Below are 23,740 nucleotides of genomic sequence, written 5' to 3'. Positions count from 1 at the left end.
CGCTCACTGCTCATCCAATCGATCGGCTTCAGTTAGCAGCAGTAGCGAAGGAATCGCTCCATCGGGTTCAGTTGACAGCCATCAATCGATCGCTCAGGTTCAGTAACGCGTAGCCTGCAGTGCAATCGCTCGGGTTCAGTTAGAGCCCAACGCCTCGCTCGGGTTCAATTAGAGCCAACGCCTCACACGTGTACGAGGGAAACGCGCATCGCTCGGCCCCCGACCTCCCACCGTAACCGGCAACTCCCCGAAATTTTCCTCCCCCTCGCTTCTACCACGGTTTTTTCAGTCATGGACGGCCCAAAGAATGTCATGCAACTGCGTCTCCGGCCCGCCCAGGACGAAAATCCAATTTTCTGTCATGATTTTTTGTCATAGAAGTAGGAGCCCACCACATCTATGATGATACCGGGTTTTGTCACAATTATCGTCATAGAAGTGTCATATGTATGACAGAAAAAAAATTCGTTCGGCCCAAAATGTCATGGATGTGTCTTTTTTTGTAGTGACTTTCTTATCAAAAGGAGTGCCATCTTCTTTCAAGCTTGGATACCCGGTATATATATCGGCCGGGTCTAGCTCTGGTAGCCATGCTTTGGCCCGGCTTAAGGCTGTCACAACACCGACTCTTGCAGATGATCGCTTCATCTCATTAAACCTCTCAGGCAGAACAGAAAGCTTCTTCAAGACATCAATCAAGAGAGTAGGTGCTTGATTAGCCAGAGAAATTGGGGCTAGTGTTTGCTGAGTTCCAATATATAACTTTTCAACAAGTGTGTAAACAGCCTTGAGCTTCACAAGCATCTCTTGGCTCAGATTGCTGCTCCTGGGACCTGAATAATAATCATGGATTGGTTATAGGAGGCTTATACAGTCAAGGAAGATATTCAAATTTGATACTAGCAAGGCGACTCACCAAAGATAGCAGAAACCATCTGGGATACATGGCGTTTTAAGCCGGTAAGCTTAGCGGTCACCTCCTGAAGAGCCGCCTCCGCCATCTCAGCCCGTTGTATCAAGGCAGGTTTTTTCTTCAGCCCAGGCGTTTCTTTCAACTTCAAAACTAGTCTTCAGTTTTTCCGTTTCAGCCACGCTAAACTGGAAGTTTGAGTCGGCCTTCTGGGTCTCAGATTCTTGCTGCTCCAGCTGAGCTTTCATGTTAGTTAATTGTGATTCAAGTTGAGCAGTGGTGGCCTGTACATAGACCGGTTCCAAATCATGTTCAGATTTGGATTGCAGACAGGAAGTCCCAAGCCTGTTGCAAGCAACAACACTTGGCACTTGGGGGCTAATGCCTGCCGAAAAAATTACTCATGCAACGACTTATGTGAATAAGTCCCAAGCACTTTGCAAGCAAGAGTACTTGGCACTTGGGGGCTAATGCATATTGCTTGTCTTTTGTCTACTTTATGATGACCTGTTTGTGCCGCAAACGGTCACAGCTGGCTCATGGGGGCTACACGAGTAAAGTCTGATTTATACACAAGGATACAAAGGACCGGCTCATTCATGATGATTGAACCAGCCCTTGGGGGCTACGGATTCAATGTTAATCATTACAGGTCTGCTTTAACCCGGATGGTGTAAGCTAGATTTTGAAAAGTTCTATCAAAGGGTATTATGTATGCTCATTGGTTATTCTAAGTCTACAGCATATTCAAATCCATCATAAAAAGTAGACTTGGGGGCTGACAGGATATGCATAATTTAATAAAGAAGGAGTTCATACCCCAAATTTTTGATGCATCTGCTTCACCATGTCAACTTCAAGATCGCGGCTGGTGTGCACTTGATTGAGATAACCAGAGTATACTTCACCAATGCTCAGTTGAGAGTAGTTGGCAACATCAAATCTCACTCTCCGCCTCTCAATGTATTCTTCCTTGGCGGAGTGTTTGGCTAAGATAGTAGGTCTTCCCGGCTCTCTAAAGCCGGTGCTGGTAATCACCACATCATCATCAATTGTCCCAGCCGGTTTAATTGGGCTTGACGGCTCAGTATTCAAAGGATTATTGCTCGTCTGGTCAATGGAAGGGTCAGGAATTTGTGGTGGAACATCTTGAACTAGTTCTTCTACTTGTGGTACAGAGGTGTTAGATGCAGGAATCTGTTGCTCCGGTTCATTGACTTTGGGGACTTTAGCCGGCTTGGTCACCCTTGACTTCTTGCTAGGCTTGGCCTTTCCACTACATGGGTCATGAGAAGTCAGTGTAAACATAAAGGAACATAAGAAGCAAATAATAAGTATTTGTTATTACCCAGGAGCAGTTTTGAAAGCCGACAGCTGGGAATGTGATGAGTCGCCGGAAGAGGAGCGAGAAGTCTCCTGGTAATTTGAACGGGAAGAATCAAGTGGCTAGCGAATGAGACCCACCAAATGGTAAAAAGGGATTAAATTTGGGATGACCTTGTTTTGATGTTTCCGTGGAGTGTTCGGCAAGCCAGAAGATAATTCTTCACCCCCGCTGGTCCGAGTCTGTCACCGACTCTCGTGATGCTGTTGCTGCAAAAGAAAGTGAGGATCCAGATGAGCTAAGGGGTGTGAAAAGCTTACTTTCCAAGTTACTCTTCGAGTTTTCTGTCTTGGCAAAGGCTCAGAGTCGGAGGAAGTGATAGTTACCTCTTCCTCGGTTGCTTGACTGGCCCCCGTGTCATCCTGATGATAATCAATGTCAATAAGATGGTTGAAAAAGGAGCCAAGGGAATCAAGGGCTACCTCTGACTTAGAGCTGTCGTTCAGCTCAAACAGCTCAGAAGTACTGGGTTTCTTCTTGTTTCTTTTGGCAGTTTTCTTGGCGGCTTTCTTGGTAGCCCTGGCCTTTTGGCGGCTTCATGGTCGTATTTCTTCTTCCAAAATCATCTTCAGCCTGTGAAAGTCATCAAAATTGAGTTAGTAGAATACTGGAGTGCTAAAGGTAAAGTACGTAATTTAAAGACTCACATCTGGTGGCGGGTTAAGTGTGCAGAAAGGGTTTAGACCCACTTTGTTGTAGTCTGTCGGGTCTTTATTCAGAAGGGACTTTGTCATTTCATTAATGGCGTCATCAGTTAGACGCATGGAGCTGTGGCATAGTGGATCCCTTTTACCACCCGTGTAAGTACACATTAAGCCGGTTCGGCGACTCAAGGGTATGATTCGCCATGCAACCCAGCATCTAACCAAGTCAATGACAGTTAAATTGTTTCCTGGTAGAGCCTTGACCTTTGCTATGGTGAGGGCGAGCTTCTTACGTTCAGCAACGGCCAGCTTATCAGGAAGATGATGTTTTGAGTCAAGACACAGGGCACGATAGCGTGGCAATGGGTTCTCGTCAGCCGGAGAGGTATCCTTGCAATAGAACCATGTCTGGTTCCAATCTTTGGGATGACTCGGCAAGCGAGCATAGGGGAAGATAGCGTCTATTCTTCGCTGAATTGAGATTCCACCAAGTTCCAAGCTGGGTCCGTTCGAAAACTCGTTTTGGCGGTTCAGATAAAAATATTCTCTAAACAGTTCAACAATGGGCTCCTCTTGATGGTAAGCTCCGTTAGTATAAGAAAATAAATCACCAATTAGGTACTGTTATGAACTCATTCTAAATTCATATTGGTGTAATATCTACTGTATTCCAACTTCTCTATGATTCATACCCTCTGATACTACTCATAGATTCATCAAAATAAGCAAACAACACATAGAAAACAGAATCTGTCAAAAACAGAACAGTCTGTAGTAATCTGTATCATTCGAATACTTCTGTAACTCCAAAAATTCTGAAATAAATTGGTGGACCTGAGTAATTTGTCAATTAATCATTAGCAAAAATAATCAACCTAAAATAATTCCCCAGTAAAAAATGGCAGCTAATCTCGTGAGCGCAAAAGTTTCTGTTTTTTACAGCAAGATCGCATAGACTTCACCCAAGTCTTCCCAAAGGTTCTACTTGGCACAAACACTAATTAAAACATAAAACCACATCTAAACAGAGGCTAGAAGAATTATTTATTACTAAACAGGAGCAAAAGTAAAGAACAAAAATAAAATTGGGTTACTTGCCAATAAGCGCTAACGTTTAACACCCCTAGCTAGGCATGATAATTTCAATGATGCTGACATAAAAGATAAGAATTGAAACATAAAGAGAGCATCATGAAGAATATTGATGTCTACTACACAACCTTCTTCTTGTAGACGTTGTTGGGCCTGCAAGTGCACAGGTTTCTAGGACAGTAGCAAATTTCCCTCAAGTGGATGACCTAAGGTTTATCAATCCGTAGGAGGCGTAGGATGAAGATGGTCTCTCTCAAACAACCCTGCAACCAAATAACAAAGAGTCTCTTGTGTCCCCAACACACCCAATACAATGGTAAATTGTATAGGTGCACTAGTTCGGCGAAGAGATGGTGATACAAGTGCAATATGGATAGTAGATAAAGGTATTTGTAATCTGAAATTATAAAAACAGAAAGGTAACAAGTGATAAAAGTGAGCGTAAATGGTATTGCAATGGTAGAAAACAAGGCATAGGGTTCATACTTTCACTAGTGCAAGTTCTCTCAACAATAATAACATATATAGATCATATAACAATCCCTCAACATGCAACAAAGAGTCACTTCAAAGCCACTAATAGCGGAGAACAAACGAAGAGATTATGGTAGGGTACAAAACCACCTCAAAGTTATCCTTTCTGTTCTATCTATTCAAGAGTTCATAGTAAAATAACATGAAGTTATTCTTTCCGCTCAATCCATCATAGAGTTCATACTAGAATAACACCTTAAGACACAAATCAACCAAAACCCTAATGTCACCTAGATACTCCATTGTCACCTCAAGTATCCGTGGGCATGATTATATGATATGCATCACACAATCTCAGATTCATCTATTCAACTAACACAAAGTAATTCAAAGATTGCCCCAAAGTTTCTACCGGAGAGTCAAGACGAAAACGTGTGCCAACCCCAATGCATAGGTTCATGGGCGGAACATGCAAGTTGGTCACCAAAACATATATCAAGTGGCACATGATATCCCATTGTCACCACAGATAAGCACGGCAAGACATACATCAAGTGTTCTCAAATCCTTAAAGACTCAATCTGATAAGATAACTTCAAAGGGAAAACTCAATCCATTACAAGAGAGTAGAGGGGGAGAAACATCATAAGATCCAACTATAATAGCAAAGCTCGCGATACATCAAGATCGTGCCATAAAGAGAACTCGAGAGAGAGAGATCAAACACATAGCTACTGGTACATACCCTCAGCCCCGAGGGTGAACTACTCCCTCCTCGTCATGGAGAGCGCCGGGATGATGAAGATGGCCACCGGTGATGGATTCCCCCTCCGGCAGGGTGCCGGAACGGGCTCCTGAGAGGTTTTTGGAGGCTATAGAGGCTTGCTGCGGCGGAACTCCCGATCTATCTTCTGTTCTGATGTTTTTAGGGTACGTAGGCTTATATCGGCGAAAGAAGTCGGTCAGGGGAGCGGATACGTCTCCAACGTATCTATAATTTTTGATTGTTCTATGCTATTATATTACCCCTTTTGGACGTCTATGGGCTTTATTTTACATATTTATATCATTTTTGGGACTAACCTACTAACCGGAGGCCCAGCCCGTATTGCTATTTTTTTGCCTATTTTAGTATTTCGAAGAAAAGGAATATTAAACAGAGTCCAAACGGAATGAAACCTCTTGGAGCGTGATTTTTGGAACAAACGTGATCCAGAGGACTTGGAGTGCAAGCCAAGAAGCAGCCGAGGCGGCCACGAGATAGGAGGGCGCCCCCAGCCTATAGGGCGCGCCCCCTGTCTCGTGGGCCCCTCGGGCGGCCACCGACGTACTTCTTCCTCCTATATATACCTACATACCCCGAAAACATCCAAGGAGCACCCGAAACACAATTTCCACCACCGTAACCTTCTGTATCCGCGAGATCCCATTTTGGAGCCTTCGTCGGTGTTCTGCCGGAGGGGGAATCGACCATGGAGGGCTTCTACATCAACACCATAGCCCTTCCGATGAGTTGTGGGTAGTTTACCACAGACCTACGGGTCCATAGTTATTAGCTAGATGGCTTCTTCTCTCTTTTGGATCTCAATACAATGTTCTCCCCCTCTCTTGTGGAGATCTATTCGATGTAATCTCTTTTTGCGGTGTGTTTGTCGAGATCCGATGAATTGTGGGTTTATGATCAAGTTTATCTATGGATAATAATTGAATATTCTCTGAATTCTTTTATATGATTGAGTTATGTTTGCAAGTCTCTTCAAATTATCGGTTTGGTTTGGCCTACTAGATTGATCTTTCTTGCCATGGGAGAAGTGCTTAGATTTGGGTTCAATCTTGCGGTGTTCTTACCCAGTGACAGAAAGGGTTGCAAGACACGTATTGTATTGTTGCCATTGAGGATAAAAAGGTGGGGTTTATATAATATTGCATGAGTTTATCCCTCTACATCATGTCATCTTGCTTAAGGCATTACTCTGTTCTTATGAACTTAATACTCTAGATGCAGGCAGGAGTCGGTCAATGTGTGGAGTAATAGTAGTAGATGCAGGCAGGAGTCGGTCTACTTGTTATGGACGTGATGCCTATATACATGATCATGCCTAGATAATCTCATAATTATTTGCTTTTCTATCAATTGCTCGACAATAATTTGTTCACCTACCGTAATACTTATGCTATCTCGAGAGAAGCCTGTAGTGAAACCTATGGCCCCCAGGTCTATCTCCTATCATATTTGCTTCCAATCTACTTTTATTTGCATCTTTGCTTTTTGCATCTATATTATAAAATACCAAAAATATAATTATCTTATCATATTATCTCTATCAGATCTCACTTTCGCAAGTGGCCGTGAAGGGATTGACAACCCCTTTATCGCGTTGGTTGCGAGTTCTCAGTTTATTTGTGTAGGTGCGTGGGACTTTTGAGGAGACTCCTACTGGATTGATATCTTGGTTCTCAAAACTGAGGGAAATACTTATGCTACACTTGCTGCATCACCCTCTCCTCTTCGGGGAAAACCAACGCAAGCTCAAGACGTAGCAAGAAGGATTTCTGGCGCCATTGTCGTGGAGGTCTTCGCTCAAGTCGAGACATACCAAGTAACCATCACAAACCCATCTCCCTCGCATTTACATTATTTGTCATTTGCCTCTCGTTTTCCTCTCCCCCATTTCACCCTTGCCGTTTTATTCGCCCTCTCTTTCCCAATCTCCTCCTTCTCTCTTTCGCTCGCCCTCTTCCGCCCTATTTTTGTTTGCCGCTATGTCTGAAATTGGGGAGATTATCGTCAATATGGACAATAATGATAACATGGCAAATTCCGAGGCTCCGTCCGATGAACCCCTATCTTGCATACTAAAAAGTTTCGAATCGGTAGTGGTAACATCATTGGCAAAGGTGTTATTCAAGACTTCTTTACTTGTGCTGGTGCTTTACCTTCCATGGGTAGTTCTATTCTTCATAGAACTAGTAGTCTTGCGGATGCTATCGCTATGCTTGTAGTCGAACTTGAAAGACAATTTATGCATATGCATCCTTGCATACAATCTTCTATTAAGCGCGTTAATCTATCGCTATCGCTATGCTTGTAGTCGAACTTGAAAGAATTTTCCTAGAATTTTCTAATATTGAGCATTCTTCTGTTAAGCGCGTTGTTACAATCTTTTTGGCTCATGAGTTTAGATTTATCATAAGAGAGGCCCAAGAAATCTTTGCGCACTATAGGGTGGATGCCGGTCATCCTCCCATAGAGGCAATCCTCTATGATCAAGAGGAATTTAGGCGTTTTCAATCTTCGTACTATGTTGCTTTCAATGAAAACCTTAGAAAAAAGGTTCCTACCAATATCTTGGTTGATAGAATTAACGAACTTAATACTGATTTTGCCCTTCGAAACAATGAGCTAGGATACTCTCTTGAGTATAGGCTCACGAGATTTTGCCAAAAGAATGCTTTTAGTGATGAATTAGTTGTGCACTACGAAGGTCCAAAAGAGGAATCCGTTCCTCCTGAGATTGATCTTGGGGACTTTTGTCCCACTAAATTTAGCCCTTTTGATTACTTTTGCTTTCCTCAAAGAAAACTTGATGCCGAACGTAGAGAATATGAGATGAGCTTTCAAGATCTATCTTATTACTATGGCACTACTTAGATCTATCTTTGCTTTTATGCCTAGCTAGGGGCATTAAATGATAGCGCTAGTTGGGAGGTAACCCAATTTTTCTTTATGTTTTTTGTTTTTGCTCCTGATTAGTAATAAATCTTGCATCTACTATCTGTTTAGATGTGTTTTTATCTTTTAATTAGTGTGTGTGCCAAGTAGAACCTATAGGATAAACTATGATGATAGTTGATTTGATTCTGCTGAAAAACAGAAACTTTGCGCTCACGAGAAAAAAACTCAATAAATCACATAAACATGCTTTTGCATTGATTCTTTTTTATGCTGATAAATAGACAAATTTTCCAGTACGTCCTATTTTGGTAGGAGTTTTAGAGTTCCAGAAGTTTGCTTTAGTTACAGATTGCTACAGACTGTTCTGTTTTTGACAGATTCTGTTTTTCGTGTGTTGTTTGCTTATTTTGATGCATCTATGGCTAGTAAAATAGTTTATAAACCATAGAGAAGTTGGAATACAGTAGGTTTAACACCAAATTAAATAAAGAATGAGTTAATTACAGTACCTTATGTGGTGGTTTTGTTTTCTTTCACTAACGGAGCTTATAAGATTTCCTGTTGAGTTTTGTGTCGTGAAGTTTTGATGTTTTGGGTAAAGCTTTAATGGACTATGGACTAAGGAGTGGCAAGAGCCTAAGCTTGGGGATGCCCATGGCACCCCAAGATATTCAAGTATAGCCAAAAGCCTAAGCTTGGGGATGCCCCGGGAAGGCATCCCCTCTTTCATTTTCGTTCATTGGTAACTTTACTTGGAGCTATATTTTTATTTGCCATATGATATGTGTTTTGCTTGGAGCGTCGTGTATTATATTAGTCTTTTATTTTTAGTTTACCACAATCATCCTTGGTGTACACACCTTTTGGGAGAAGCCTATTTGATTAGAATTTGCTAGAATACTCTATGTGCTTCACTTTTATCTTTTGAGCTTGATAGTTTTTGCTCTAATGCTTCACTTATATCTTTTAGAGCACAGTGGTGTCTTAATTTTGAAGAAGTCTCTAGTCTCTCTTGCTTCACTTATATTATTTTGAGAGTCTTTTAGAACAGCATGGTATTTGCTATGGTTACAAAGTTGGTCTTAGAATGATGAGCATCCAAGTTGGGTATAATTAAAACTATCATAGAAAAAGAATTGGATGCTATGATCAACTTGATGCTTGACAATTGTTTTGAGATATAAAGGTAGTAATGTTAGGGTCATGCTAGTGGGTAATTATAAAATTGAGAAATACTTTTGTTGAAGTTGGCAAGTCCCGTAGCATGCACGTATGGTAAAAGTTGTGTGACAAATTTGTTGCATGAGGTGCTCTTTTGATTGTCTTCCTTATGAGTGGCAGTCAGGGATGAGCGATGGTCTTTTCCTACCAATCTATCCCTCTTGGGGCATGCGTAGTAGTACTTTGCTTCGAGGGAGAAGTAGACTTTTGCAAGTATATGAGTTCTTTTTTTGACGAATGTGAGTCCATGGACATATGCACTCTCATCCTTTTACTTTGCTAGCCTTTATTATTACTGCACAACTTTCGTCGGTAGCATGAACCCCTTATTTACCTTCCTCAAAACAGCCACCATACCTACCTACTATGGCATTTCCATAGCCATTCCGAGATATATTGCCATGCAACTTTCCACCGTTTTGTTTATTATGACACATTCCATCATTGTCATATTGCTCTTTTGCATGATCATGTAGTTGACATCGTATTTGTGGCAAGGCCACCTTCATAATTTTCATACATGTCGCTCTTGATTCATTGCATATCCCGGTACACCACCGGAGGCATTCATATAGAGTCATATCTTGTTCTAGCTTTGTGTTGTAATTCTTGAGTTGTAAATCCATATAAGCGTGATGATCTTCATTATTAGAGCATTGTCCTAGTGAGGAAAGGATGATGAAGGCTATGATTCCCCCACAAGTCGGGATGAGACTTCGGACTTTACAAAAAAAAGAGAAAAAAAAGAGAAAGGCCAAAAAGAAGAAAAAAGAGGCCAAAGAAAAAAAAAGAAAAAAAAGAGAAAAAGAAAAAGAAAAGAAAAAGAAAAAAATAAAATGAGAGAAAAAGAGAGAAGGGACAATGCTACTATCTCTTTTTCCACACTTGTGCTTCAAAGTAGCACCATGATCTTCATGATAGAGAGTCTCCTATGTTGTCATTTTCATATACTAAGTGGGAATTTTTCATTATAGAACTTGGCTTGTATATTCCAATGATGGGCTTCCCTAAAATGCCCTAGGTCTTCGTGAGCAAGCAAGTTGGATGCACACCCACTTAGTTTCTTTTTGTTGAGCTTTCATATATTTATAGCTCTAGTGCATCCGTTGCATGGCAATCCCTACTCACTCACATTGATATCTATTAATGGGAATCTCCATATAGCCCGTTAATACGCCTAGTTGATGTGAGAATATCTTCTCCCTTTTGTCCTCACAACCACCATATACCACCATAGTGCTATGTCTATGGCCTGCGCTCATGTATTGCTTAAGATTTGAAAAAGCTGAAGCACGTTAAAAAGTATGAAACAATTGCTCGGCTCGTCATTGGGGTTGTGCATGATGGGTGTATTTTGTGTAATGAAAATGAAGCATGGCGTAACTATATGATTTTGTAGGGATAAGCTTTCTTTGGCTATGCAATTTTCATAGGACATGATTATTTGTTAGTATGCTTTGAAGCATTATTATTTTTATGTTTTATAAGCTTTTATTTTGAATCATTTGGATCTGAACATTCATGGCACAATAAATAAAATTACATTGAGAATTATGCTAGGTAGCATTCCACATCAAAAATTTCTTTTTTATCATTTACCTACTCGAGGACGAGCAGGAATTAAGCTTGGGGATGCTTGATACGTCTCCAACGTATCTATAATTTTTGGTTGTTCCATGCTATTATATTACCCCTTTTGGATGTCTATGGGCTTTATTTTACACATTTATATCATTTTTGGGACTAACCTACTAACCGGAGGCCAAGCCCGTATTGCTGTTTTTTTTCCTATTTTAGTATTTTGAAGAAAAGGAATATTAAATGGAGTTCAAATGGAATGAAACCTTCAGGAGCGTGAATTTTGGAACAAACGTGATCCAGAGGACTTGGAGTGCAAGCCAAGAAGCAGCCGAGGCGCCCACGAGATAGGAGCCCCCCCCCCCTGTAGGGTGCGCCCCCTGTCTCGTGGGACCCTCGGGCGGCCACCGACGTACTTCTTCCTCCTATATATACCTACGTACCCCGAAATCACCCAAGGAGCACCCAAAACACAATTTCCACCGCCATAACCTTCTGTATCCGCGAGATCCCATCTTGGAACCTTCGCCGGCGTTCTGCCGAAGGGGGAATCGACCACGGAGGGCTTCTACATCAACACCATAGCCCTTCCTATGAGTTGTGAGTAGTTTACCACAGACCTACGGGTCCATAGTTATTAGCTAGATGGCTTCTTCTCTCTTTTTGGATCTCAATACAATGTTCTCCCCCTCTCTTGTGGAGATCTATTCGATGTAATCTCTTTTTGTGGTGTGTTTGTCGAGATCCGATGAATTGTGGGTTTATGATCAAGGTTATCTATGGATAATAATTGAATCTTCTCTGAATTCTTTTATATGATTGAGTTATCTTTGCAAGTGTCTTCGAATTATGGTTTGGTTTGGCCTACTAGATTGATCTTTCTTGCCATGGGAGAAGTGCTTAGCTTTGGGTTCAATCTTGCGGTGTTCTTACCCGGTGACAGAAAGGGTTGCAAGAAACGTATTGTATTGTTTCCATTGAGGATAAAAAGATGGGGTTTATATCATATTGCATGAGTTTATCCCTCTACATCATGTCATCTTGCTTAAGGCGTTACTCTATTCTTATGAACTTAATACTCTAGATGCAGGCAGGAGTCGGTCGATGTGTGGAGTAATCACTATAAAGAAATACACTTCCGTGATGATACGTGTTTTTCACAATAGGTCACGTTTTTTTTCATGCATGTACATCCATGACAAATTTATGACAGAATCAAGATAGTTATACCTGTGTTGTCGTAGAAGTGTTCCATGACATTACCAAAATTATCATCACGGAAGTGTCCACTTCCATGACGAGAAATCACGCGTCACAGAAGTGCTTTCGTCAAGGGTGACCGACACGTGGCATCCACCGTAACGTAACGCCATTAATCTATCGGGTCAGGTTTTGGATCCGATAACCCGTTAACAGCCCCAACCAATGGGGATTTTCCACGTGTAAAATCATCATTAGCTAGAGGAAACACGTGTCGGCTCACCGTTGGGACAGATGTCATCCGCTCATTGGACCAAAGGCACCTATGATACGGCGACACGTGGCACGACCCAACAGAGGCCCATTCCTGTGAAAAGGCCAGCCTGTTTGACTTGGTCAAAAGGTGGCGGGCCGGCCCACGGAAAGCCTATTAACAAGCTGTTCGCATATAACCCATTTACAGCCCGCTAACCCAGGGCACGTTACGCCCTATCCGAGTTAGGTCCAGTAGCGTTATCTAGGCTGTCCAATATGATTCAGCCCATTTTAACTTTCGGCCCATGTGTGGCCCATGACTTCTTTCGGCCCATATGAGGACCTTTGTAACTCTTGGCCCATTAATGGCCCATGGTGAAACTGGCCCGTAATGAACAGTGTATCACTTTATACCCATTAACGGCCCGTTATTCCATTGGGCCGTTTCCAACCCAAGTTATCTTTCGGCCTTCTCAGGGCCCATTGATTCTTGGGCTCACTTGCAGCATTCGGTTACATACGGCCCATTACTGTCATTTTCTGCTTGTGGGCCAAATTCAGCCCGTCGTTACAGTCGGCCCGTTTGTGGACCGTTTATATGTTGGGCCGTTTTCATGTCAAAAAAACCGTTGGGCTGTTTTCATAGAGTTATCAAATACGGCCTATTAACGGCCCGTTATGGTCCACGAATAGTACGACCCATGATTGGCGAAATGATGATACGCCCCGTAGAAGGCCCATGGATCCTACGGCCCATATGAGTCCCATGGATAGTACGACCCGTAGAAGGCCCATGGATCGTACGGCCCGTAGAAGGCCCATGGACCCTACGGCCCGTAGAAGGCCCATTGATCCCTAAGGCCCGTATAGAAGGCTGATGGATCCTACGGCCCGTATAGAAGGCCAATGGTCCTACGGCCGAACAAAGGCCCATGGATCATACGGCCTGCAGGAGGCCCATGGTTACAACAGTCCGTGTGTTGCCATGATTATTTTGGCCTAGTTACCAAAAATAGGCTATTGTGGCCACTAGAAAAACACAGAAAAAGAACTATAGTGACTACAAGGAAACAACTAAACAAGACAATAAGGAAATAAATAAGCAAGCAATTAAGGCTAGCCTATTATCGCTATTACACATATTACATCCACTGGGCATCAAAGTTCGCCACCAGTGCAAATATAGGGAACAAAGCAGCATATTACATACATTGGCCGTCAAAATTGGCCACCAGTGCAAATAAACGCGGCAGCAAAACAAGAGCATAACTGAAACAACTTCAGAAGAGCTCAAGAAACGTTATACTCGGTATCCACCATGCTGGCAATAAGCTTAGCAAGCTGATTAGCTTTGTCCTGTTTGGCACTAAAATCCTCCAACGCTTGCTGTTGCACCAGAAAGTATGCATCTGAATCCTCCAGGGACTTCCGTAGTCCTTCCGCTTCTTGTCGCAGCACAATTGATCGATGTCTTTCAGCTTGTAGTTGAGACTCAAGAAACTGAACTGATTTAGATAGTGAGTTTGAATAGCTTGTGCATACGGTAGTGGCCAGTAACTCGAACACTAAACCAAGAAAGGACTTTGGGGTTGTCTCGCTGTCTTCAAGATAGTCTTCCTTAGCTGTTTTATCAGCTTTGTTGGAGACCAACAAGGATGTGTCACTATCCTGAACCTTATCTGCATTACTTCCTTTACCATTGCTTAATAAGGCACTCTTCCCCAATATTCTGTCAGCATTCTAAAAGAAGAAACAAGCAGACACATAACAAGTTTAGCATGTACTAGTATATGAAACTCATTTCGGTGAACCAGTTCATTAGTAAGGTGGACAGGATTAAACTACCAAGTCATCTATTGCCAAGTACTAGTACATAATAAAATCATCAAACAAACATATATCTATGTCCTATGGTCACTGCATTGTCTTGCCAAATCAAAATAGAGACACGGTTCAAATCATATCAGTTCAAGACAAAGCAGCAGTGAAAGAATACAAAGCATGGGAAACTACACGGCACAACAAGATTTCAGATGGGTACCACGGGTCTACATGTACAACAGCACTATTGGCTCTATTGTGATGCTAGTAATGTGCATGATATGAAAGTCAACTGTATACACAATTGAAATTGAAATCAGAAGAGCTATTGATAAGAGCAAACCTGTTAAAGAAACATGCGTGAACATACCTGCTGTGCCATTGGAGTTTCGATTGGATCCTTCAATTTAGAAATAAGTTTGTATCAGTAAATACAGTGATACAAGCGCAAAGCAATCATTGTTAAAAAAGGCGCGCCTAAGCGAGCGCTTAAGCACGCCTAGGCTCTAGGCGTTGGCAAAACGCATTGCGCATAACTATGCTTAATCTGTGCATAACTGCACATAAGCATGCGCTTTGGTCAGTAAAGTGCAAGGCGGTGGCAAAACACACAATTAACGCCTAGCGATTTTTTGAACTATGATAGCAATGGAATCTTAAATTAGAACAGTTGTTCTTCAGGTTTAGGCACTTGTTCTACATGAACAGAGTACAGTAAGACGCAAGAATATAATACTTAAAAATAGAAAATGAGCTCATAGACCTTACCACATTCTTGGTTCGGCACCAGTACAAAACAAGGCGTTCCCAGTCATCATCCAGTAAATCTGTCTCAGGAGAACGTAAGGGAATTTGATGAGTTTCTTTGCCGGTGAAGTACGTTTTCTTCAGGTAATTCTGATACTGCCACCAAGCATTCTTGAAGATAGCAGAGGTATTAGCACAGGTTACCTCATCCTGAGTTTCCAAATCGGTCCTTCTCTATAGAGAAAAATGGGAAAATTTGTTGTATTATAACCATCATGGAGGTAGCATGTATGGGACGAAGCAAAGTAATTGCCATGAATAACATTACTTACACATAACTCCTGGACAGACACCTGCAACTGGCATTTTCCTTCATCTTCAGTATAATATTTCCAAGATGGGAAGATACGCACATACGATTTAACAACATCAAATGCGATAGGTGCTAAACTACGACTGGCTGGTTGTGCTTCCTCCACATGAATAGGTGTACTAACTAGTGGAGTTGGGGTTCACCGTGATAGTACTGGCCCTTTGGGCACTGGAGCTGCCTTACTAACTGCTCTTGTTTGGGAGCTCTGTGGTGGAGATGGTGCTGTGTCAACAGGAACTGGGTTACTATCAGCTGGGGTTGGGGTTAGATTGGGTGAAGCTGGTTCTCTGTCCATCGCAGTAGGGGTACAATCTGCGAGAGTTTGGGTTATGTGTGGTAGGGCTGGTTCTTGTGCATGTACAACTGGGGTGCTATATCCAGCAAGAGGTAGCGCTTTTTTATTTGAAGACCATGTTTTTATTCCGCTAGATACTGGCATCACCCGCTCCAATTCAAATGGGTGATAAACAGGAAACATAGTTGAATGTACATACATTGTATGAGAGACAGATGCAATAGATAGTGTGGAAAAAAGAGGGCATGAAATAGTTGACATGTATATTGTTTAACTAAAACGGATAGCATGACATAATTTCACATATATGATGTCTCTCTAAACTGGATAGCATAGCATAACATAATTCAAAGATATGATGAATAACTAAACAGGATCGCATGATATAATTCACCTACATGTTATCTAAGTAATCAGGATCACATCATTTAATTCACATATGTGATTTATATGCTAAACAGAGGGCATTCAATATGATGTCTGAACTAAGAACATGGTGTTGAATATTGTGTATATGATGTCTAAACTATGCAATGCAAGACACCGTATGCATGATATGAGTAGTATAACCGTGCCAAGTTAGAGCATACACCTCAGTAGGGGAATAGGACTGGTCATCTGTCTCTGAATCCATCTCTGAGGAGCTATCGGGACCCAACAAGAGATCTGCTTCGACAGGTTGCACTGTCTGCTCTGAAGGCCTTGTTTTCGCTCCAGAGTTTTCCATCTCCCACCCAAATGGATGATTCACAGGAAGAGTAGTTTAATGTACAAACATTGTCGACAAATGGAAATGTAATGAAGAAAAGGATGGGCAAGATATCATTCAAATATATGATGCCTGGTTAAACAGGATGGAATTGCACATTTCACATATATTATGGCTGGCTAAAAGACATGAGACTGCATAATTCCCATATATGATATAGAAACTAAACAGGTGGCATTACAGAACATGTCTAAACTAAGCATATGACATATATGATGTCAAAAGTAGGCACTGCAAGGCAACATATGCATGATATGACTAACATCATCATGCCAAGGTGGAGCAAACACCTTGGGGGGTAAATAGGAGTGGTCAGCGGTGTCTGAATCCGCCTCAGAACAGATATCTTCCTCTGGATTACAATCTGGAGAGGGGTGGGGAGGATTTGCCATTGAACCCACCATGGAGCGATGTCTGCATGACATTGTATTGCCGCGCAAAACTCTTCTCTTTTTCTCTACATGTTCAGCATGAATGTGTACAATATCTGACATGCATACAAAAAAATATGGTGAAATTATGTAAGGAGAGCATGCAGAAATTTAGAGTGATGGTAACAACCAGTGGATGGATCCAAAAATAACGATAGCAGGATGATGGTTGCTTTAAATTAATAAAAAGACAGATGATGATTGCTTTACTATTTGCTTCCCACCCAAGATGAACAACATAGGCATACCCTAGGTGAACCAGATATTAGACAGACATACTATTCATTGTTGCCTTGATATGTGCCCCACAACTAATTTAGAACTCAAGTTTGAACATTAATTTGGACCTGAGTTCGGAGTCCAAGAGCTGAACAGGACGATAAAGTAGCAGGTAAGTTTAAGCAATGCAAACATAAGCAGAAACAAGAGAGTGCGACCTCTCTTGTGGACCCGTGTACTCCTCAGGTTCATCTGCTGAGTCGATGATGGTGATGCTATTGGGGTGGGTGCCGGCGGCATGGAAGGAGATCTGAGGCGGCAAAAGACGGTCAGGAATCGTGATGTCTGGTTTGGTGGATGCTTGTGTCGATGGAGCAGCTCGGGTGAGGTGGAAGATGTCGTGGCAGGAGCAGGACAAACCACACAAAGTTCCCTTCGACACGTACCTGTAACTGAAGTACTCTGTAAGGGCTCATTTGGCTTGCATGATTCTTAAAACGCAAGGATAGGAAAAACACCGGAATAGGATAGGAAAATGCACATGGTAAACAGAGCATTTGTAAACACAGGATTTCTGTCAACTTGGGTGTTTGGTTTACAGGAATTGGAAGAGCAAAGGGATGCAAAGAAACATGGCCAAAATAAAGAGAAACCATATGAAAGCGTGTACAGTTAGAATGTTATTCTGGAACTAATGCACTTGGTCTTGTTTTCATGCATAGGATTTTGAAAAGTAGGTCCAGGTGGATGTTTTGCTTCATTCCTTTCAACAAAATGCATGAATAATTGAATAGTAGAGTGCCATTGGAAAATTCCGTATTGCTATGTTTTTCCGTTGAACCAAAATAGCCCTAATGGATCAACGTGAATGTATAGTAATAAGTGATGCAACAAGTGTACAACCTCTTTTCCATTGCCGTGTTGACCTCAGCATCATTGGGTTCGTTGCCGAAGCAGTTGAGGCAGAGGTGGCTGTCGGAGGTGTGGAGGAAGATCTCAGGAATCTGTAGACGGCGTCCAGGGCACTGCTCCGTTGTGATGGATCGTTCTGTCATTGGAGCAGCTCCGGTGAGCCGTAAGACGTCAAGGCTGAAGCAGTAGAAGACAGACATCGTCAATCTCAAGTGGGATTCTAATAGCATCTCCAATAGATGATGTAAAATGGATGTAAAATTAACATCACCAAAAACCACCTGACTACAACAAATGAGGTAAAAACTGTTGACTCTAAACTTAAGTGTCGAAACTGAAATTTACTGTGGAATCTGAATGCTACTGTCGAAACTGAACGCAATGGTAGCAGAGAGGCACTTGACATGTAGTTTAGGGAGGGCCTGCAGTTCATCTTCGACCTGCACCCCCCTGAGCCACCAGCCACCACCGGCCGAACCTCCGGCCCCAGGGCCGCCTCGCCGCCCCGAAACAACTCGGCACCGCCGCCCCAGCCAGCCCTCTAGGCCCCCCGCCCCCCACCCTGAACCCTAAGATAGATAGTGGGGTACCTCTCCGGCGAGCCCCCGTCCCCGCTGCGGGCGGTTCTCCTTAACTCCGGCGAGCCCCCCCCTGAAAATCGACTGACCCAAAAGTCAATTCAGTCGACTGAAGTGTGGCTTAATCAGAGCAGAGCAGCTGCACGGGGGAGGGGGGGAGCAGCAGCAGCAGCTGGGTGAGCGAGCGATCGAGCGAGAGCCGGAGCAGCAGCAGCAGATCTGGCTGGTATGGCCGCCGCTGCCGAAGGGGCCTCGCATTGGGGGAGAGCCGCCGTGGAGATGTTGCCCGCGGCACCAGCTTCAAGGTAGCCACTCCATGGGGGTGCGGGATGGAGCACCGTCGGCGCCGGGAGGTCGAGTTAAGGAGAAGGTGCGACGCGATGAGTGTACAACCTCTTTGGTGGCGCCGAGTAGGCCTCGACTTCATCCGAGGAGTCGGTGAGGATGCTTCGGTTCCGGTGGAGCAGGTTAAGGCGGTACTATGGGGATGGAGCAGCCGCGGTAGACGAGGCGATCGTCGGAGTAGCTCCTTGGAGGTGGAGGACGGGGCGGCTGAACCGGCGGGACGGTGAGATGGACGACGGATCCTCATCCGGGGAGGTGGACGAGGGACGTCGAGCTATTGCGGTGGACGACGTCGTCGGGGAAGAGGCTCCGGCTGGGCAGCACTGACGTGGCGGACGGAGGAGGGTGGGGTTTCGCGGCTGGAGCGGAGAGGTTATGGCGGCCTGGGATTTCGAATGGCGAAAAAGGGGTGATGGGAGGGGGTGAAGCATGACTTAGGGACGCGCTTGTCCAAAATGTAGGGTGTGTTACAAAAGTACCCCCCACCGTTTTGAACTAGCGGCCCTTTCGGCTCAGGGTTAGAAGGGGGATTTCGTGTGTCGGGATTAGCTGGAGGGAGTTTTCGCGCGCGTTGTAATTTTGGGATAGCAAGGCGCGGGTTGTGAAGGCGCCAGTTTTGGGAGCACGATATCTGAATTTTCAGGATATAACAAGACGCAGGTTGAATTTTAGGGACAAGCCTAACGTGTAGTAATATTATACTTGTACATACCAAATCAATTCGCACTTCCCTCAACCAAAAAGAAAACAAAAAAATAAAACTATTCACACCACACAAAGAGAGAGTCTTGCCCCGTTTTACTATACAAAAGATATTCAAAACTACTCCCTCCTTCCATCTATATAGGGCCTAATGCGTTTTTCGATGCTAACTTTGACCAAATATTAGAGCAATGATATATGACATGCAACTTACACAAAGCACATTGTTAACTTCGTCTGTGAAAGGTTCTTTCAATGATATAATTTTCACATTGTGCATGTCATGTACTATTAATCTTGTCAATAGTCAAAGGCAGTCTTAAAAATCTCATTACGCCCTATATAGATGGAAGGAGGGAGTATGAATCCATGTTATGTCCGATTAAATTTTTTCGCTTGCTGTATAATGCATGTAACCTACTCATACCAACATTTTAGTGCATTCCAAATGTCTATACTACCGCTGCAATTCGAACTAAATTTGAATTCGTTTCTCTATTTCAATAAGAATCTACAATCATAATTGTTGCCAACTTCAACCATCATTCGTGTATTACCTTAATAACACACCACATGATTACTATAGAAATAGATATGAACTATGTGTACTACATGAACTCGAATTCTATCTCTTGAATACACTTGATGTTGATTCCAAATAATAGTACATTTGATGTACTAACTATATATTCATAATCTAAACCATGTTCCATACGTACACCGTGTTTATCACACAAAGTATAGTGCCCCGCCCCCTACATTATGACAAGTATTTAGACCTGAGTTGCAAAAGCCACACATTAGCCCAAATTATAATCAATGTTCTACATTATGATATCTTCTTCAAGTATCCGTATCCAACTTTTTATAATGAATTATGATCTTTGTTCATCTTTTACACCTTCACGATCCTCTTCTATTTGTAGCTAGCTAGCGCTAACTTTCTATCATGCATCCACATGCCCGCCCCCCCTCACACACCCTTAGCGTCCCCTCCATCACGAACATTCATTATTTCTCTTTAGGTCGTCCACCAACGGTGTGTGTAGGCCCCAGGCTCCTTCTTTCTGGCACACACCGGTCGATATACCTCTCTAGCCAAGTGTGCCTACAACAAACACATATATACTTCCCCTCTTCTCTTCTCACCGTCCATGCCCCCATATGTCCAATACGATTCCACACAGGTGCACACTCCCGCCCCTCTTTTCATTAATCACATGCTCGCACACTCCTCCCCCCTCGACATGGTAGGCCTCTCGCACCACCTCCTAGCCACACCCTCTCCCCCTGTCTGCCTCTCCGGACCTTATTTGCTTCTAACACATGAAGGCGTGTATATGAACTGATCTCCCTACATATATCCAGGTCGACTATAATTCATTTTCACCAAGCACCGATACACTTACCTCGCTAGTTATGTGTCTCCTTTTCTCGAACACACGACGGTTGATCTTCCTATGTAGTTACGCATCCTTACCACAACCATATCTTCTCCCCTCATCATCCATGAATACCTCCCGACCTGTCTCTCACACGCACGTGCATAGACAGACAGACATCCCCCGCCCTCTCTTATTGATATTGCACTCATACCCTCCGTTTGTCTAGCAGGCCTCTCCCACCATTTGTGAGACGCCACTCCACCACCAATCCTCTGACACTCTACCTTTGTCTTTTTCCCAACCTTATTCCTCTGCTACACATATCCATGGATGTCGATCAATCTCCCTCAATACATAGCTAGGTCTCTCTCCTTTCCCACACATATACTAGTCGATCGGTCTCTACCCCCCCCCCCCCCCCACACCGATAGTCGAACGTTGTAGGTAGGTATCCATGCCATGGAGAAGAACTGCACCTCTGCCCTGTCAAATTCTAGTAGGCCAGCCGCCCTGTATCTTTGACGTGGGCAAACACAAATTTGATGGCACTCTTTATCAATTGCGCAGCCACACACTTCATCCATGTTTTCAATTCTATCGATATCTCACGTCCATGACTCCGTTTCACACACATTGCATATGTTACATTTTTCTGATTGAGATATCATCATCACATTGCCTCTGTTTCGCACAAACAATCTCTCTCACACCCACCCACGTACGTACTTGCACCTCAAGAAGAAGTGCACGCAGGACGCATGTACTCACGTCTCGTTCCCGGCCACACCCGTGCGGGTACACGGTGGAGCTCGTTTCTGTACGAAAAGGCAGCCCACGTGATAATTTGACGCGTGTAGCGGTTGTTTACTCGAAGGAGGGTCGGTACCACGCCTAGAATATCAAACGATTGCCATGGGGAAAATGGAAAAATAAGTTTGTCTCTCGTGAGTCTCGTCACACAATCTCACACAAGGCCGTCGTGGCCTCTCTCTCTCAGCGTTGGTCAGTGATCCGGCCGCATCCCGTCCGCCGGCAGAAAGGGAGGATGTGCATTGTCTCAACATTTGATGGCGCTAAGGCAGCTCGTCCCGATCTGCGGTACCCGCCGTTCTCTCTGACCAAGCTCCGGCATGGTAGGGCCTTCGCTGTTTGCTCGCTGCCGTAGTATGGGCAGATCCCGGCCGCCGACGCCCTCCTAGTAACATCCCGACGACCCTTAGGTACAACTTCCTCTGGCCTTGCTCCACTTCCCATCTTCCCACGTTGCTGCATGTGGATCTTCTTTAGTTGTTTGCTTAAATCATATCTCGGCCGGCGTACTTTCCATCTTGCAATCTCGTCCTCAAACCATTTTTGATAAACCACCATGTGCTATCTTTCCCTTTTTACATGGAACATGCTTCTTTTTTGTCGGCGTATGTGTCTTCAACTCGTGTTATTGGGCAGTAATTGTTTCCTTTCAACCTCCTTTTGCAAACAAGGCTATCCATTTTCACCTCGTTGCTATTGCGACCTTTTGGTGAACTGCACAAATCACTTTTCTGAAGAGTGTTTTGTGCAGTTCCACCAAAATATCACACGGGAAATGTTTTTACATTTCTGTGGGACTGCGGAAAGGGAGATTGGTTTTATCCAACTCCGTGCCTAATCTTATCCAACAAGAAGTTAGTCCTAAAGAGAGATCATAGAGGTGATCGGCTTCTATTTATGTGTGTTATGTTTCATCATCTAGTTCCACTATTATTGTAATCACACTGACTGGATATCTTTGCAAACAGGGATGGTCCGCCCAATTTTAGTGGAGCTGCACAAAATGATCGGATTGTGGTGTCCTTCATATACCTCTTTTTTGGCTACAGAGATGGGTGAAACTAGCTGCCAAGCGATGAACACTGTGCCAAGGAAATGGAGCCATGCCTACGAACAACATCAATCAATTATATATTTTTCTTTATTTGTACACCTTCTCACAACTTTGTCTTCAGTTGTGATGTGAATATTGGCTCGGATCTGCGAATCATTGAGATGCATTAGCCATGGTAGTTTCATTTGTATTTGATGGAATGTTGTAACGAGATAATCTCGAGGCAAGACACATGAATCCTAAGTTGAAACCTTTTTTTTCCTGCGGGAACCAGAGTTGAAACCTTCATAGCATCACAGTATAATTTCATCAAAATTACGCGTACATATAAACAAATCCTGAAGGATTGATAGCAATGCTGGAAACAATTCAACTTCGTTTCGCCGACATGTTGGACATCCTTCATCCGGCTCCACCTGCCATGCAGCAATATTGAGTGCACGACACAACTTCAATGAAAGATTCACCCCGGCCGTTGCACCGCAGGAGTAAAGACTAGTGATGTCAGGAGCCCGACTCAATGCCACATCGATCTAGCATGTAACACCTCATATCACTTTGCGGCCTCACGCACGGTATTCCCACGGGTGTCGCCTTACCTTTGCCGGGACCGTTTGCGCCTTTTGGCACACATATATGATAGTGTCGCTAGCATCCATATGATAAGGAGCCCGGGCTGACATGGCTAGTCGTAAACCCAAAGTGGCACAAACTTACAGGGACAGGCATCCATGACCCATCATCGAATGTGTCGGTCATCAGCGAGTGAATCCAGGCTGTAGCACTGGGCTAGCAGGACTCCGGTGAACCAGGCTGTAGCGGGCTAACAGGACTCCGATATTCATCGCGTGACATTTCCCCGAAG

The sequence above is a fragment of the Triticum dicoccoides genome, chromosome 6B (assembly GCF_002162155.2).
Source record: "Triticum dicoccoides isolate Atlit2015 ecotype Zavitan chromosome 6B, WEW_v2.0, whole genome shotgun sequence".
NCBI lineage: Eukaryota > Viridiplantae > Streptophyta > Magnoliopsida > Poales > Poaceae > Triticum > Triticum dicoccoides.
The sequence above is the reverse complement of the archived record's forward strand: the minus strand, read 5'-3'. Positions refer to the sequence as shown.